The 16733-nt window shown below is 44.8% G+C and overlaps 1 long non-coding RNA gene across 1 annotated transcript in view; it reads left to right on the forward strand.

The window, feature by feature from the left end:
* The window catches only part of LOC143926900 (uncharacterized), a 78195-nt gene extending 62386 nt beyond the window's left edge, over positions 1 to 15809 (forward strand). Inside the window, exons 2-3 of the long non-coding RNA XR_013262151.1 lie at positions 4168 to 4352; positions 14762 to 15809. This is a non-coding gene — a long non-coding RNA (uncharacterized LOC143926900). The remainder of the gene's footprint in view (positions 1 to 4167; positions 4353 to 14761) is intronic.
* The last annotated feature ends 924 nt before the right edge of the window (positions 15810 to 16733 follow it).

Raw genomic sequence — 16733 nt, forward strand, 5'->3', positions numbered from 1 at the left:
CACAGGAAATCACAACCAGCATCTTGTTGGAAAATTAAAGAGTTGTCACACAGTACCAGTTTCTTTCAGCCGATCCGGCGATACTGTGTACTAGGTGACCCGGGATGAGTCTCCAGGCTCTTCCTGAGATACCAGCCTTGTTGCTCGGTCCTCTCCTGAAAAAGTCCTCCCCTGGATCCTCCAGTCGCTTGGCTTCTCCCCACAGGCAAGACAGCACAGGACCACCCCTGGATAGGTAGGCCCCAAGACCTTTGGGTCCACCCTTTCAGTTACAAAGCCTCGGGCCAGCCGGCCCCAAGACATAGAGACAGGCAGCACACACCTCAGGCCAGGAGGGCCAGGAGGTCAGGATAAGGAACCCCAAAAATATGGTGTCTGTAGCTTAAGTACCCTTACCCAGAATGCACAGCGGGTGAATCACTCCCACTGGGCTATTTCTGAGTAAAAGGGGTACCCAATGCATTCAGCCTGTTGCATTTCCAACACTTACCGGCGGTGACGGCCAAGTGGAAACTAGCACAACCCAGCTGAACTAGTACAGAAAGCAAAACTTTGACATAATTAGTCTGAGCCAAACTGCAGCTTAAGACAAACTTAAATTTACAAAAACAATAGTGTCTGCTTATTAGGAGCAGGGCGCTACACATATCTCCAGGTACAATATACTATAGGACAGTCTTTATATTATGGATACTGTATGTTAATTCACAAAAGGCCTTCAATTTTAAGGATATTTTTTCCTATAGCATGTCAATTTTAATATACTATAAGGCGGAAGTGCAAATTCCCATGCAGCAATGGTCACTAGGATAAAACTTGACTTTTTATGAGATTACTGTATGTAGTAATTGTATGTTTGATTGTGACTCATATACTCATAGGGAGAGGTAAGGAGCTCCGGTAAAGAAAATAAGTTAGAAAAGAAGTCAATTATGCTCCCTCCAGGCTGGGATAGACCTCCCAACCAATTAGGTAGTTTACAAAGGCCAGTTTAACTAATGGTCTACAAATCCAATTGCAATTTAAATCTTTCAAAAGACTGCAATATGGAGTGAATTGTCAAGAACTTCAAACAGAGGTACTATTATCACCAATTTTGGGTGGAATAAAAAGTTCTAATATAAGTTTAGTAATCCTAGTTCGAGGTCTAATTTGTGACCCCCTTGTGGACTTACTATCTTCCACCCAGATTAAACCAAAGCAGGCCTTGGAGCATCCCCTATGGAAATATCAGAACGGTGGCCCGGCAGAAGAACCGAAGGCGGCGACAGAAGAACGGAAGGCGGCGGCGACAGAAGACCGGGCCACCGCCTGCAAAAGAGCTATAAGAAGGCGCGGTGGCCCAGCAGAAGAACCGAAGAGGGGGACAAGACCCCCGAAGACGGAAGACCCCCGGAGCTGTGCAATAAAATATTTTATCTCGTGTGTTGTGTTTTTTTTTGGGTACTTTTATTTTACAGGTGAATGGGTAGGGGTACATTGTACCCCATACTCATTCACATAGGGTGGGGGGCCGGTATCCGGGGGCCCCCTTATTAAAGGGGGCTCCCGGATTCCGATAAGCCCCCCGCCCGCAGACCCCGACAACCAATGGCCAGGGTTGTCGGGAAGAGGCCCTTGTCCTCATCAACATGGGGACAAGGTGCTTTGGGGTGGGGGGGGCCGCGCGGCCCCCCCTTCCCCAAGGCACCCCCCATGTTGAGGGCACGCGGCCTGGTACGGCTCAGGAGGGGGGGCGCGCTCGCTCGCCCCCTTTCCTGGCCGGCCGGGTAGCGTGCTCGGACAAGGGTCTGTTGTGGACTTTGGGGGAACCCCCACGCCGATTTTTTTCGGCGTTGGGTTTCCCCTTTAAGTCCATTCCAGGCGGCGGAGCCCGCTACGTCTCCGTCGCGGGCCCCGCCTACCTTCACACGCGCTCGAAATGAGCGGACTGTTGCATCGTGTGTGGGCTTTCAAAAGTTGCGCGGACTTAGTACGACGAACTAAGTCCGCTCAAAAAAGTGCCGTGTGTGGGCAAGTTCCTTCATTCAAAAGTTTGAGCGGACTGTTTGACGAACTTAGTTTCGGCAAACAGTCCCCGCGTGTGTACGCGGCCTTAGGTTTATTTTTGGGAGCACATATTTAATTCTTCTTCTTTTTGATGCACACGTGGTTTCCTTTTGAGGGGGTTCCAGACTCTGGTTGAGCACTGTTGCTTTCATTTGGTGAGTAACATACAGCTTTGATCAGGCAATTTAAATGGCATAAGATATAGAATGCATTATCTTTCCCCGCTTGCAGTTTTGGATCCTTGTGGCGATACTGTATTTCTACAGGGACTGTTCCAAGGCCTGATTTGGTTGGAAGACAGTAACTATTAGACCCCCCCCCCCCCCCCCCCCCCCCCCGGGAGTAGTAAAATGATATTGGGACTTTTCATTCCATCCAAAAATGGGTGATAATAGGACTGAATACAGTTACTATACACTTTTAATAAAATCTCAATAAAAGTAAGCTTTATACTAGTGGCCATTGGTGCATGGGAATACCCCCTTCCGTCTTAGCCCTTGTACACACGGTCGGACATTCTGACAACAAAATCCGTCGGATTTTGTCTGACGGATTTTGTCCGAAACTTGTGTTGCATACACGCGGTCGGACAAAGTTGTCGGAAAATCCGATCGTACGTAACGTGATGACGTTATTTAGTTACGACGGGACTACGTTCAGGCTAGTAACCAATAGCTGTGGTCTAGGAATTTGATCTGAGCATGCGTGGCACTTTGTCCGATCGGAATTCTCTACACACAATCGGACAAAGTGCGATCGGATCATGTTGTCGGAAAGTTTTATAGCCCAGCTCTAAAACTTTGTTGGTCGGATATTCCGAAGGAAACAGTCCGATGGAGCCCACACACAGCCGGATTATCCAACAACATGGTCCGATCAGACATTTTCCGTCGGAATGCCCGACCGTGTGTACAAGGGCTTATAGTATATTGAAATTGCATTACTAAAGGAAAAAATATACATTACATTGAGAGTCTTTTGTGAGTTAACATATCTCCAGCTGCCCCAGACACAATGAAATTCAAATCCAATTTAAAAAGACCGAATTGAATCAAACACCCCATCTGCACAAGAAAAATCGCCCAACTACTGTTGCTAGATGAAGGTCTTATCTGCCTCAAAGCTGTCCATTGGAAACAAAAATTATACATTTTATTGACACAAAGAGGGTATAAAATCGCACTCAATATGAAAAACATTAAAAGCTAGTACATACATGTAATTGTTGAGTAAGGTACAGTTCATGTACAATATAATTAGACAATACAACCACATAATCCAAATAATTAATGTACTGTAACTACAACTTCTGAAATTGATGTAGCAGCACATTGCAGTTACCAATATATGGGGTAGTTAAACAGTAAAAAAAGCAGGTAATGAGAGGGACAATGATGACTAACTGAAACAAAGTTGCATTGTGTCTCAACGTGTTTTGTGTAAAGACACTTCATCAGGAGTGGATGGACTCTGTAAGAAATAATAATATAAAGATACCGATAAGTTCTGGTAAGAACTACGGCATCAAAAAAAAAAAGAAAATTATTATAATCTGATTACTTACATAAGGCTAGAAAAACAGGGGGGGTGAAACAAAAATTAAATACAATTTAGGAAATCTGTTGTTGGGAAATTTAAGATCCCGCTAGGAAGTAGAAGTAAAAGAGTTAACGCTTCACAGGACAACTCCTTTATAGTCTCAAGGACTTTTCCTTGTTAGATAAGCATGTTATATCTTCATACCTTACACTTGCTGTGTACCACTTATCTTTGGGGCCAGATCTGAGCTATTTTGGAAGGTTAGAGAGGGACATCTGACATTAGCAGGATATCACTAATGGTTTATTTCATATTAATTACCATTATTATAATATGAGCCACACCTGTTATACTGACGTTGCAATGATGTTAGATGCAGGGATTTATTCTAAAGGAACCTCTCCCTACTTCCTCAGACTTGTCTAGGACTTAGAAGGTATGTAGGACTTCAATGACCAGACCATCACAAGATTGAGCGCTGACTAGCATTGGGGCTCCCCAATCCAGTACTACTCTAACCTGGAGTTAAGTAATCATTAGATATGTCTTCTCCTAACTTGTGTCTCCTTTCTTCTCTAGCTTACAACCCGACTATCAATAGATCCATCAAAATCTTTTCTTGAATACTGGAGGATCTTCACTCTGTCTGACCTCCTCCTCCTCCTGAATGGATTTCCCTTCAGATACCATGGATAAGAAGAAGACCGGGTGTTTGCTGGGCATCCTGTGTTTGACTTTTTGTCTTGCATTCAGCCAAGCACAGAGTGAGTATTAAACCTTCACCTACCATCTTGAGGCTTTAAGTGTATCTAAAATCAAAAATGTAATATATTGCAGCCTACTAGTCCTTGGTGTGATGTCTGCATTCATTTTCTATTTTCAAGTTTCTTTTATATAAGGGGAAAGGCAATTGATAGTCTACAGAAGATAACAAGGAGGAAAGATATTCTTTGGTTCAGCTCATAGAAAGTGACAAGGACACAATGTTTCTGGCAGGATCTTAGCTCCTAATGTGAAAAAAAAAAATAAAAAATAGAAAACAAGTGCAGCCACCGCATCTAAGGACTGTAAGCTGCAACATATTGCATTTTTGTTCTTGGGTTTAGCTGTCTTTTAAGGCAGAACACTGGCTCAAAATAAATAAAAAGATAAAAGTGAATGGCCTATTAAAAGATAAATTAACAAAAAACAAATCTGGTTACAATATTTACCTTCAGTCCAGAGATTCGGCTACTAGATGTCCTCTGTCTAATGGCCAGCATTATTCCACAGAAATCTTCCAGGTCATCGTGTAGCCACCCAAAGTCTGTTATTGGACAGTAAAACAAGAAGTAGCACAGCGATGAGCTCAGTTTTCTGTCACTATGCTCTCTTCTCCTATCAGCATGCTTCTTTTTAGAGCTGGAGCTGAATGTCTCCTTTTGCTGCATCTTCTCACACTCCAGCCCTGCTGTACAGGAACTACAACAGGCTCATACCAGGTCACATTGAGGTACTTAAACTGCATATATAAACAAAAAAAATGTAATAATGTATTAACCTCTTAAGCCCCGGACCATTTGGCTGGCCAAAGACCAGACCACTTTTTGCTATTTGACACTGCGTCGCTTTAACTGACAATTGCGCGGTCGTGCCACGTGGCTCTCAAACTAAATTGACATCCTTTTTTTTACCACAAATAAAGATTTCTTTTGGTGGTATTTGATCACCTCTGCAGTTTTTATTTTTTGCGCTATAAACCAAAAAAGAGTGAAAATTTTGAACAAAAAACGCATTCTTTTTAACTTTACTATAATAAATATCCCCTAAAAATATATATAAAAAAAAAATGTCCTCAGTTTAGGCCAATACGTATTCCTCTACATATTTTTGGTAAAAAAAAAAAAAAAAAAAAAAAAATCGCAATAAGCATATATTGATTGGTTTGCGCAAAAGTTATAGCGTCTACAAAATAGGGGATAGTTTTATGGCATTTTTATTAATAATTGTTTTCTTACTAGTAATGGCGGCGATCAGCTAGTAATGGCTGCGACATTATGGGTGGACACGTCGGACAATTTTGACATATTTTTGGGACCATTGCCATTAATACAGCGATCAGTGCGATTTAAATTGCATTGATTATTGTAAAAATGTCACTGGCAGTGTAGGTGTTAAAACTTAACATGTATCCTAGGAAAGGTTCTAACTGAAGGGGGGATGGGACTGTGCAGGGAAACTAACAGATTGCTCTTCAAACTTTGTATGAACAGACGATCTGTCAGTTCACTACTCAGAGAACCGGAAACTGTGTGTTTACATACACAGCTTCCAATTCTCCATGTGACCCGAGCGATTGCGGGAGACGGGCTGTGATTGAGACCGCCGGGCACTCGCATCGACTCAGGGAGCGAGCAAGCACCCCCTAGTGGCCGTTTATGCTACCGACATAGCATAATGGTGATTCGCGCAGCCGAGCTATGCTGGTGGAGGCTGGTCGGCAAGCTGTTAATAATTACAGAGCTGCATTCATTTTTCTTTTATATCTGCCCAGAATTAATCTTTAGCCACTTCTCCTTTGTGCGCATAAATGGGGGTGGTTCTGGCGCAAACTGTAGTTCAAATGATGCCAGAGAACCTGGGTCTGCGCTATCATAATGGTGTGGATCAGGGGAGAGCACAAACCGTTCAAGATGGCTGGTGATATCCAGGGGTGAAGAAGAAACGGTCCATAACTCAGGGCAGGCCTCTTCAGGATAGCAGAAGCACACCCCAAAACATGTAGAAAAAGGGTAAAGAAAGAGGCACCTTCTAAGTATGAACTGTAGAAACTTTATGGTACAATAAATAAAAACACTCACATTGAGGTTAAAAACAATCAGCATGAAGAAAATCCTGCAGCGGTGCATCTCCTTGCTCACTGGTTCAACAGGCTGTGTCACTCAGGAACCCATAGAAAGCCATCTGCCGGCTCTGTACACTCTGTGGCTCAGATAGGTCAGAGAGGTCTGAGGTGAGCTTGACAAAGGAGCGCGCCTGTCCATTCCACTGACAGTGCGCAGGCTCAGAAAAACGGCGTTGCAAACACTTCCTGTGACGTCAGACGCCTCTGCGGTCCACGAACACCTCAGATCTCTCCTCTGTATTACCATCTGAGCCATAGAATGTACAGAGCCAGGGGACAGCTTTCTATGGGTTTCTGAGTGACACAGTCTGTTGAACCAACAAGCAAGGAGATGCACCGCTGCAGGATTTTCCTCATGCTGATAGTTTTTAACCTCAGTGTAAGTGTTTTTATTTATTGTACCACAAATTGTCTACAGTTCAATGATAGTGATTGATGGACCAAAAGTGAATGCTAGTAAATGTTTTGTGAAAGTCACATTTACGCAGCTTTATAAATATGCGTCTTAGGGGATATTTTTACTTATTTTGATTAAAGTTTATCTAAAAGAACCTTTTGCTTAGTTTTGGATAGAGTGGATAGTGTTTGGAACCCCTGTCAGGTTTTTTTTATTACTGTATGTGTCCCTGCTTTGTGAATTCTCCCTCTCTGTTTGCTCTGGTGACCATTGTCATCATAAGTGAAAATGGCTGAAAGTTGCTTTAGTCTGAATGGTTTCTGCCCTCTGATTGAACAAATAGACTGGCATTAGTGCCTGAATCACCAGATTGGTCATGTGTAGGGGACAGAGTTTAACTGAATGGGAGTGGGGGGGGGGGGGGGGGGAGTATAGAGGCAAGGCAAGGGCTGATTATGGAACAGGGAAAGAATAGAAGCTCAACTTATACAGAGATAGGTTGTGATGGAGTTGATAAAAAAGACAAAAAGGGAGCAAATGATGCACTGTGGAGAGAGGATGCTGAGTGATATCTGATCATGGACCATTGGAAGTGCAGGTTGCGGCTGGAGGGTGGAAAGTAGTTCAAGTAGAGCAGCATATGATCACAGACAAGGCAGAGATGAGGGGGAACAGGAACTGATTGTGGACAGGGACCAAGGAGGCAATGTGGGAGCTGGTCACAGACAGGGATAAAAAAAGGTTTTCATGGACAATGGAGAGAGGAGACAATGCTGGAGCTTATCATGGGCAATGGGAAGAGGAGACAGTCCTGGAGCTTATCATGGACAATGGGGAGTGGAGACAGTCCTTGAGCTTATCATGGGCAATGGGGAGAGGAGACAGTCCTGGAGCTTATCATGGGCAATGGGGAGAGGAGACAGTGCTAGAGTTTACCATGGACAATGGGGAGTGGAGACAGTGCTAGAGTTTATCATGGACAATGGGGAGTGGAGACAGTGCTAGAGTTTATCATGGACAATGGGGAGTGGAGACAGTCCTGGAGCTTATCATGGACAATGGGGAGTGGAGACAGTGCTAGAGTTTATCATGGACAATGGGGAGTGGAGACAGTGCTAGAGTTTATCATGGACAATGGGGAGTGGAGACAGTCCTGGAGCTTATCATGGACAATGGGGAGTGGAGACAGTGCTAGAGTTTATCATGGACAATGGGGAGTGGAGACAGTGCTAGAGTTTATCATGGACAATGGGGAGTGGAGACAGTCCTGGAGCTTATCATGGACAATGGGGAGTGGAGACAGTGCTAGAGTTTATCATGGACAATGGAGAGTGGAGACAGTCCTGGAGCTTATCATGGACAATGGGGAGTGGAGACAGTGCTAGAGCTTATCATGGACAATGGAGAGTGGAGACAGTGCTAGAGTTTATCATGAACAATGGGGAGTGGAGACAGTCCTGGAGCTTATCATGGACAATGGGGAGTGGAGAGAATGCTGGAGCTTATCATGGACAATGGGAAGAGGAGACAGTCCTGGAGCTTATCATGGACAATAAGGAGTGGAGACAGTGCTAGAGCTTATCATGGGCAATGGGGAGAGGAGACAATGCTGGAGCTTATCATGGACAATGGGAAGAGGAGACAGTCCTGGGGCTTATCATGGACAATGGGGAGTGGAGACAGTGCTAGAGCTTATCATGGGCAATGGGTAGAGAAGACAGTTCTGAAGCTTATCATGGACAGGGAAGAAAAGAGACAGTGCTGGAGCTTATCTTGGACAATAGAGAGAGGGAACAGTGCAGGAGCTGATCACAGACAAGCTATAGAGAAAGCAGTTGGTAGCTGATCACAGACAGGGGAGAGAGGAACCAGTGTGGTAGCTGATCACAGATGGGAATAAAATAGGTTTTTATGAAGAGGCAGCGCTGGAGCTTATCATGCCCAATGGAGAGAAACGGCAGCGCAGGAGCTTATTATTAGCAAGGAAGAAAATAGATGGTATTGGGGCTTATCATGGACAATGGATACTGGAGGCAGTGCTGGAGCTTATCATGGACAAGGCAGGGCATGGCAGAGAGGAGGCAGTGTGGGAGCTGGCCACCAACAGGACAGAGAGGAGGCAGTGCAGGAGTTGATCATCAACATGACATAGAGGAGGCAGTGCACAAACTGATCACCAACATGGCATAGAGGAGGCAGTGCAGGAGTTGATTACCAACATGGCATAGAGGAGGCAGGCAAGAGCTGATCACCAACATGGCATAGAGGAGGCAGTGCAGAAGCTGATCACCAACATGGCATAGAGGAGGCAGTGCAGGAGTTGATTACCAACATGGCATAGAGGAGGCAGTGCAGAAGCTGATCACCAACATGGCATAGAGGAGGCAGTGCAGGAGCTGATCACCAACAGGAGAGAGAGGAGGCAGTCTGGGAGCTAACCACCAACAGGACAGAGAGAAGGCAGCGCAGGAGCTGATCACCAACATGGCATAGACGAGGAAGTGCAGGAGCTGATCACCAACAGGAGAGAGAGGAGGCAGTCCGGGAGCTGATCATCAACAGGAGAGAGAGGAGGCAGTCCGGGAGCTGATCACCAACAGGGAAGAGATAGGGCTATGCGGTAGCTGATCACCAACATGGCAGAGAGGGGGCCCTGCGGGAGCTGATCACCAACAGGGGAAAAGGAGGCAATGCAGGAGCTGATCACCAACATGTCAGAAAGGAGGCAATGCAGGAGCTCATGAACAATATGGGAGTGGAGAGGTAGAGCAGAGCTGATCCAATACCATGCAGAGTGAAACAACGCAGAAATTACACTGAGCAAAATTATAAATGCAACGCTTTTGTGTTTGCCCCTATTTATAATGAGATGAACTCAAAGATCTATGGCTTTTTCTATGTACACAAAAGGCCTATTTAACTTAAATATTGTTCACAAATCTGTCTAAATCTGTGTTAGTGAGCACTTCTCCTTTGCCGAGATAATCCATCCACCTCACAGGTGTGGAATATCAAGATACTGATTAGACAGCATGATTAGTGCACAGGTGTGCCATAGGCTGGCCACAATAAAATGCCACTCTAAAATGTGCAGTTTTACTGTATTGGGGCATAAGAAAACCAGTCAGTACCTTGTGTGACCACCATTTGCCTCACGCAGTGCAGCACATGCATAGAGTTGATCAGGTTGTGGCCTGTGGAATGTTGGTCCATTCCTCTTCAATAGGTGTGCAAAGTTGCTGGATATTGGCAGGAACTGGAACGTGCTATTGTATACGATGATCTAGAGCATCCCAAACATGCTCAATGGGTGACATGTCCAGTGAGTATGCTGGCAATGCAAGAACTGGGATGTTTTCCGCTTCCAGGAATTGTGTACAGATCCTTGCAACATGGGGTCACGCATTATCATGCTGTAACGTGAGGTGATGGTCGTGCATGAATGGCCAACAATGGGCCTCAGAATCTCGTCACGGTATCTCCTGTCCATAGCATGCGCCTGCCCATACTATAACCCCACCGCCTCCATGGGCCACTCGATCCACAACGTTGACATCAGCAAACGACTCACCCACACAATGCCATACACGCTGTCTGCCATCTGCCCTGTACAGTGAAAACTGGGATTTATCCATGAAGAGAACACCTCTGCAAAGTACCAGACACAAAATTTGAGCATTTGCTCACTCAAATTGGTTACAATGACTAACTGCAGTCAGGTCGAGACCCTGATGAGGACGACGAGCATGCAGATGAGCTTTCCTGAGATCGTTTCTGACAGTTTGTGCAGACATTCTTTTGTTATGCAAACTGATTGTTGCAGCAGCTGTCCAGGTGGCTGGTCTCAGACGATCTTGGAGGTGAAGATGCTGGATGTGGAGGTCCTGGGCTGGTGTGGTTACACGTGGTCTGCAGTTGTAAGGCTGGTTGAATGTACTGCCAAATTCTCTGAAACACCTTTAGAGATGGCTTGAGGTAGATAAATGAACATTCAATTCAAGCGCAAGAGCTCTGGTGGACATTACTGCAGTGAGCATGACAATTGTACGCTCCCTCAAAACTTGCAACATCTGTGGCATTGTGCTGTGTGATAAAACTGCACATTTTAGAATGGCCTTTTATTGTGGTCAGCCTAATGCCCCGTACACACGATCTGGTGGACCAGAGTCCACCGGACAATCCGCCCGTGTGGGGGCTCCGGTGGACTTTTTTTCCCCCAAAAGTCCGGCAGACTTAGAAAGAAGTTTTGACTCAAAATTGACTCAAAGAAGTTTTGACTCAAAATTGTCCACCAGACTCGGCAGTCTGGCGGACAATGCGGCCATCTGTGAGCTAGTCCGCCATACCGCCAACGGACTTTCCCACACGGAGACGGGACTAGCGCAGGAGGTCAATGACGCCCCCTCCATCGGCGAGATTGAAACGTCGCTGGCCCCGTCACCTGGTATGGACTTAAAGGGGAAGCCCTACGCCGAAAAAGTGGTGTGGGGGTCCCCCCCAAGGTCCATATCAGACCCTTATCCGAGCACGCAGCCACGCAGCCCGGCCGGTCAGGAAAGGGGGTGAGGACGAGCGAGCGCCCCCCCTCCTGAGCCATACCAGGCCGCATGCCCTCAACATCTGGGGTGCGGCCCCCCCACCCCAAAGCACCTTGTCCCCATGTTGATGAGAACAAGGGCCTCTTCCCGACAACCCTAGCCGTTGGTTGTCGGGGTCTGCGGGCGGGGGGCTTATCGGAATCCGGGAGCCCCCTTTAATAAGGGGGGCCCCATATACTGGCCCCCCACCCTATATGAATGAGTATGGGGTACAATGTACCCCTACCCATTCACCTGGTGAAAAAAGTATAAATAAAGCACAACAAAAGGTTTTAAAATAATTTATTGCACAGCTCTGGTGGTCTTCTGTCTTGGGGGGTCTTCTTGCCGGGCTCCTCCGCTATCTTCTGCTAGCTCTTTTACTAGTGGAGGAGCCCGGCTTTCTTCTTCCTTGTCCCCGCCGCCGCCCGGGGGTCTTCTTTCGACTTTGGGGGTCTTGTCCCCCTCTTCGGTTCTTATTGCCCGGCCTCCGCTTTCTTCTCCCAGCTATTTTACTAGGGCCCGGTCTTCTGTCGCAGCCACCTCTTCTTCTGACTTCGGGGATCTTGTCCCCCTCTTCGGTTCTTCTTGCTGGGCCTCTGCTTTCTTCCTATAGCTCTTTTACTAGCAGTGGCCCGGTCTTCTGTCATCCGCTGGCTCAGCGGGAACAAACGGATCGATCCCCGCTGAGCAAGCGGATCATCATGGGACAGATCATTACGGATCCGTATGAAAGGGGCCTTACATTGTAGCAAAGTGTCATTTCTTCAGTGTTGTTACATGAAAAAATATAAAAAAAATATTTACAAAAATTTGAGAGGTGTACACACTTTTGTGAGATACTGTATATGTGTTCCCTAGTATGTATAGACAAAATATCTTATGTTAGTTGTGGGAATGTCATAGAATGGGTTGAAACCCATGTTAGTTTATTTTCTGGTTGTGACTTGTTGGGGAGATTTACTTTCTGTCCCAGAGACTGAAGAGAAAGTCAGTGAAAATCGCTACAAAACAAGACATTACAGGCATAACCCACTTTTAAGTACACAATGGGGTTTATTTACTAAAGCTGGAAAGTGCAAAATCAGGCTCACTTATACATAGAAACGAATGAGCTTCCTGTTTTTTTTTACCAAAGCTTAACTGAACAAGCTGGGTTTAGAAGCTCATTGGTTTCTATGCAGAAGAGAGCCTGATTTTGCACTTTCCAGCTTTAGTAAATACACCCCATTGTGTACTTAAAAGTGGGGTATGCCTGTAATCACCAAAACAGGTGTGCCCATTAGAAGATTTACCAGGAGGACAAATATGGGGGGAATCTACCTAATGGGGGGCAACTTTATTGCTGCTCTAGCATCTCCCTCCCACCACTTTCAGACAGTCTTTTTTGCCATACTTGCCAAGCTTTTTCCTGTCCACCCATCATCTTTAGAATGGAACCTCTATCACCTGCAGGTGATACCTTTTTGTCAGTCACTCTACATCAATGGCAGCTCCTCACACACCATCATCAATCAGTGCAGATGTGTCCCCTGCCACACTTTCCACCTACAGAGGGCACCTTCAGTGGGCAGCCTTAGACCACATGTTTGACATACCTGGATTAGATGATTACGGACAGTGAAAGAGGTCTGTGACCAAGAATACATAATGTGCGGTTAAGCATTGTTGGCCAACAGAGTGGAAGATGATTGTGGATGGGAGAGAGGTAGGTAGAGCAGCAGTTGATTAAGTATAGGGAGTACCATATGGCTGCCTTTATTATATGGTGGAAGTAGACCTATCCTGTCCTTAACACAGCCATTACTCCTGTGTTTAGATTTAGGTAATGTTTACATTTGGTGGGGCTTTAAGTGAATGGAGCCATGCCACAACTGCCCTGCAACCACATTCATTGCACATTGTTGTGGCACTGTAGGGTGGCATTTACAGGGTAAAAAACAGGCGGTGAGGATCACCTGCCAACCACCTCTGAAAAGTAAATGACTGCAAATTGCTTTTCAGAGGGGCTGTAAGGTCTGCCACACATCTAAATTTAGCCTTAAGCCCCGTACACACGAGAGGACTTATGTTCGACAGACTTCCGAAGGAGTTCTGCCGGAGTTCTGCCGGAGTTCCGACAGAGTTCTGACGGACTTTTCGACTGAGCGGACTTGGCCACACACAATCACACCAAACTCCGACGGATTTGAACGTGATGACGTACGACTGGACTCGAAAAAGGAAGTTCATAGCCAGTAGCCAATAGCTGCCCTAGCGTCAGTTTTAGTCCGTCGAAATAGCATACACACGAGCAAATTTTTCGGAGGGACCGGGTCCGGCGGAGTTCCGTCGGAAAAATTTGAAGCATGTTCCATTTTCTAAAGACCGGGTCCGGCGGAGTTCCGTCGGAAAAATTTGAAGCATGTTCCATTTTCTAAAGTCCGTCAGACTTTTGCGAATCAAAAGTCCGTTGCAGCCCACACACGATCGAAAAGTCTGACGGAATCATTCCGTCAGACTTTGGATGTCGAAAAGTCCGCTCGTGTGTACGGGGCTTTACACAGAATTCAATGGGACGCATGATCATCCTCTTTAGCAATCTGCTTCATGTGTATGTAATCTCCAACAATGAAAGTCTCTAATTTGGTCCCCTTTGGTCTGTTGAACATATATTATTGAAAGAACTTTGTTGGATCATTTTGAGAAATTCAAAAAAAGCACATAAGTTCCTGAAAACAAAAACAGAAAAGTATAGGGAGTAACTGATTGTTGCTGAAAACAAAAACAGAAAAGTATAGGGAGTGACTGATTGTTGCTGAGAGGTGGGGGGGGGGGGGGGCAGTAGCTGTTTTTTTCCCTTTTACTGGGAGAATGTAGAGGAGGACCAGGTCACCTGTCCATGGTCTACTCAATAAGGGTAAAGGATGATGATGTGATGAATTTCGTTCAAAATAACTTAAAAAAAAGTTAGCTTTCAACTTTCTTTTTTGGAGTGAATGGACTTTCCCTAACTAAAACCACATACAATCTGTGAGAGAAAAATCTTCTATCCTGGTCCTTCGATTTGACCCAACTAATGGTTAGAAAACCAAACATCCTTGAAATGAAAACTTTCAAACCAAATTCTGCTAGTGTATGGCCAGCTTAAGACTACCCATCAGTTGTCACACTGTTAAAGGAAGTGGAAAATTAAGTATCTATTGGCAGGATACCTGGGTATCCTAACTATGTTATGGAGGGGGTCAGAGAAATAAAAACTGCTGTGTTAAAGATACCAATAGAATGCATTATATATCATAAATTACTGACATTTATTTTGGTGTTTTATTTCAGATGCAGCAATCAATTTCCCAAATACATCCTCAACTAGAAGGATTACTCTAACATCAACCCCGCCTACAACAATCAGTCCCTTAACTACAACAACCTCTACCACAACAGTAACTTGTTGCCAAACTACAACAACCCCGTTTCCCACAACTACTACTACCAGTCCAACAACTATAACACCACCTACTCCCCCAACTACAACACCACCTACTCCCCCAACTACAATGCCACCTACTCCCCCAACCACTACTATCACTACAACAACCAACCCTACTTCTACAACAATACCTACTCCCCCAACTACAACAACAATGACAACAACACAGATTCCTCCAACTACAACAATCACCCCCCCACCTATAGGTACACCAACTACCCCAACGACTACAATTCCTAACCTAGACACAACAACGCCTATACCACCACCTACAACCATAATTAAAACACCCCCTGAAATGACCTTCTCAACAGAACCACTTTCTGTGCCCATAACTATAATCTCTGCCTCAACTGCAACCTCCACCTTACCAGGGGACAATCTATATCCACCAGCTCGTGACCTTCTTCAAGTTCTTGAAATTTTGAAAGTTTTAGCTGAAAGCTTATCTAACACTCTTCCTGATGAAGAAATGAATTGGATTAAAAACAAAATAGACCAAATAATAGATCAAATATTTCAGCAAACCACTTGGATCGACCCCAGTGATGTTTCTCTTGCCCTTAATTACTTATCTAGTGAGCTGGTAGAGCTGGTAGAAGCTGTAAGCAATTTCCTAACAACTCAGAGTTTCAGTCAGTAATATTTTCTCACTCTTTCTATCGTTATTTTTGTGAAATAGCTGAAGGGTAAAATGACCCATATGCTTGTACAATACAGATAAAGACACGGGAAGCTCCATGAAATGCCATCAGATCCCAGATTATGTTCATTTGGCTCTTTATGGAAACCAATGTTAATAATTACTATAATAAATAGTAACATTTAATAGCTACAGAATAATACCACATTTAAAGTGTATATAAAGCCTAACAATAAACTTCACAAATTTTCTCCTTTATGGTCCATTAAATGTACCAATGAAAGCATTGTGTTATAATTATTTGAGTGCAAAATAGACCTGTTGAGTAGAAAAAAAAAGATGGTGCTGCTGTAGCCAGACCAGTAATGCAGTAGGGTGGATGTGAGGGATGAAAAGGGGGTTAAAAAGATCAACATTTAGAGGGAAGAAATAAGCAAAAACCACAATATAATACAGCACTAACTCTGTGCTAATACCATATTCATAAAATATAACAAAACTGGAAATATTTGGATCAATAAAAGAGTCTGTATTCCCGCAGGTAGGAGAATCTATCTAAAAGTCTGGCTAACACAAATGGATGTTTGCAGTCTGCCTTTTAAAAGTGGATCCATAATCTGTAAGCCCTTGTACACACGGTCGGACATTCCGACAACAAAATCCGTCGGATTTTGTCTGACGGATTTTGTCCGAAACTTGTGTTGCATACACACGGTCTGACAAAGTTGTTGGAAAATCCGATCGTACGTAATGTGATGACGTTATTTAGTTAGGACGGGACTATGTTCAGGCTTGTAGCCAATAGCTTTGGTCTAGGAATTTGATCTGAGCATGCGTGGCACTTTGTCCGATCGGAATACTCTACACACAATCGGACAAAGTCCGATCGGATCATGTTGTCGGAAAGTTTTATAGCCCAGCTCTAAAACTTTGTCCGTCGGATATTCCGACGGAAACAGTCCGATGGAGCCCACACACAGTCGGATTATCTGACAACACGGTCCGATCCGACATTTTCTGTTGGAATGTCCGACTGTGTGTACAAGGGCTTAAACAAGAGAGCAGGGAAAGTTAGCGCCACGCAGGCATAGTGTAGCATAGTTTAATATGAGTTAAAAGTATAACATAGTGTGTAAATGCACTCACAAGCGGGTTGGGTGAGGTATGACAGATCA

Source organism: Lithobates pipiens, unplaced genomic scaffold (genome assembly GCF_037356315.1).
Source record: "Lithobates pipiens isolate NorthernLeopardFrog02 unplaced genomic scaffold, aLitPip1_a1.2 Scaffold_23, whole genome shotgun sequence".
NCBI classification, from domain to species: domain Eukaryota; kingdom Metazoa; phylum Chordata; class Amphibia; order Anura; family Ranidae; genus Lithobates; species Lithobates pipiens.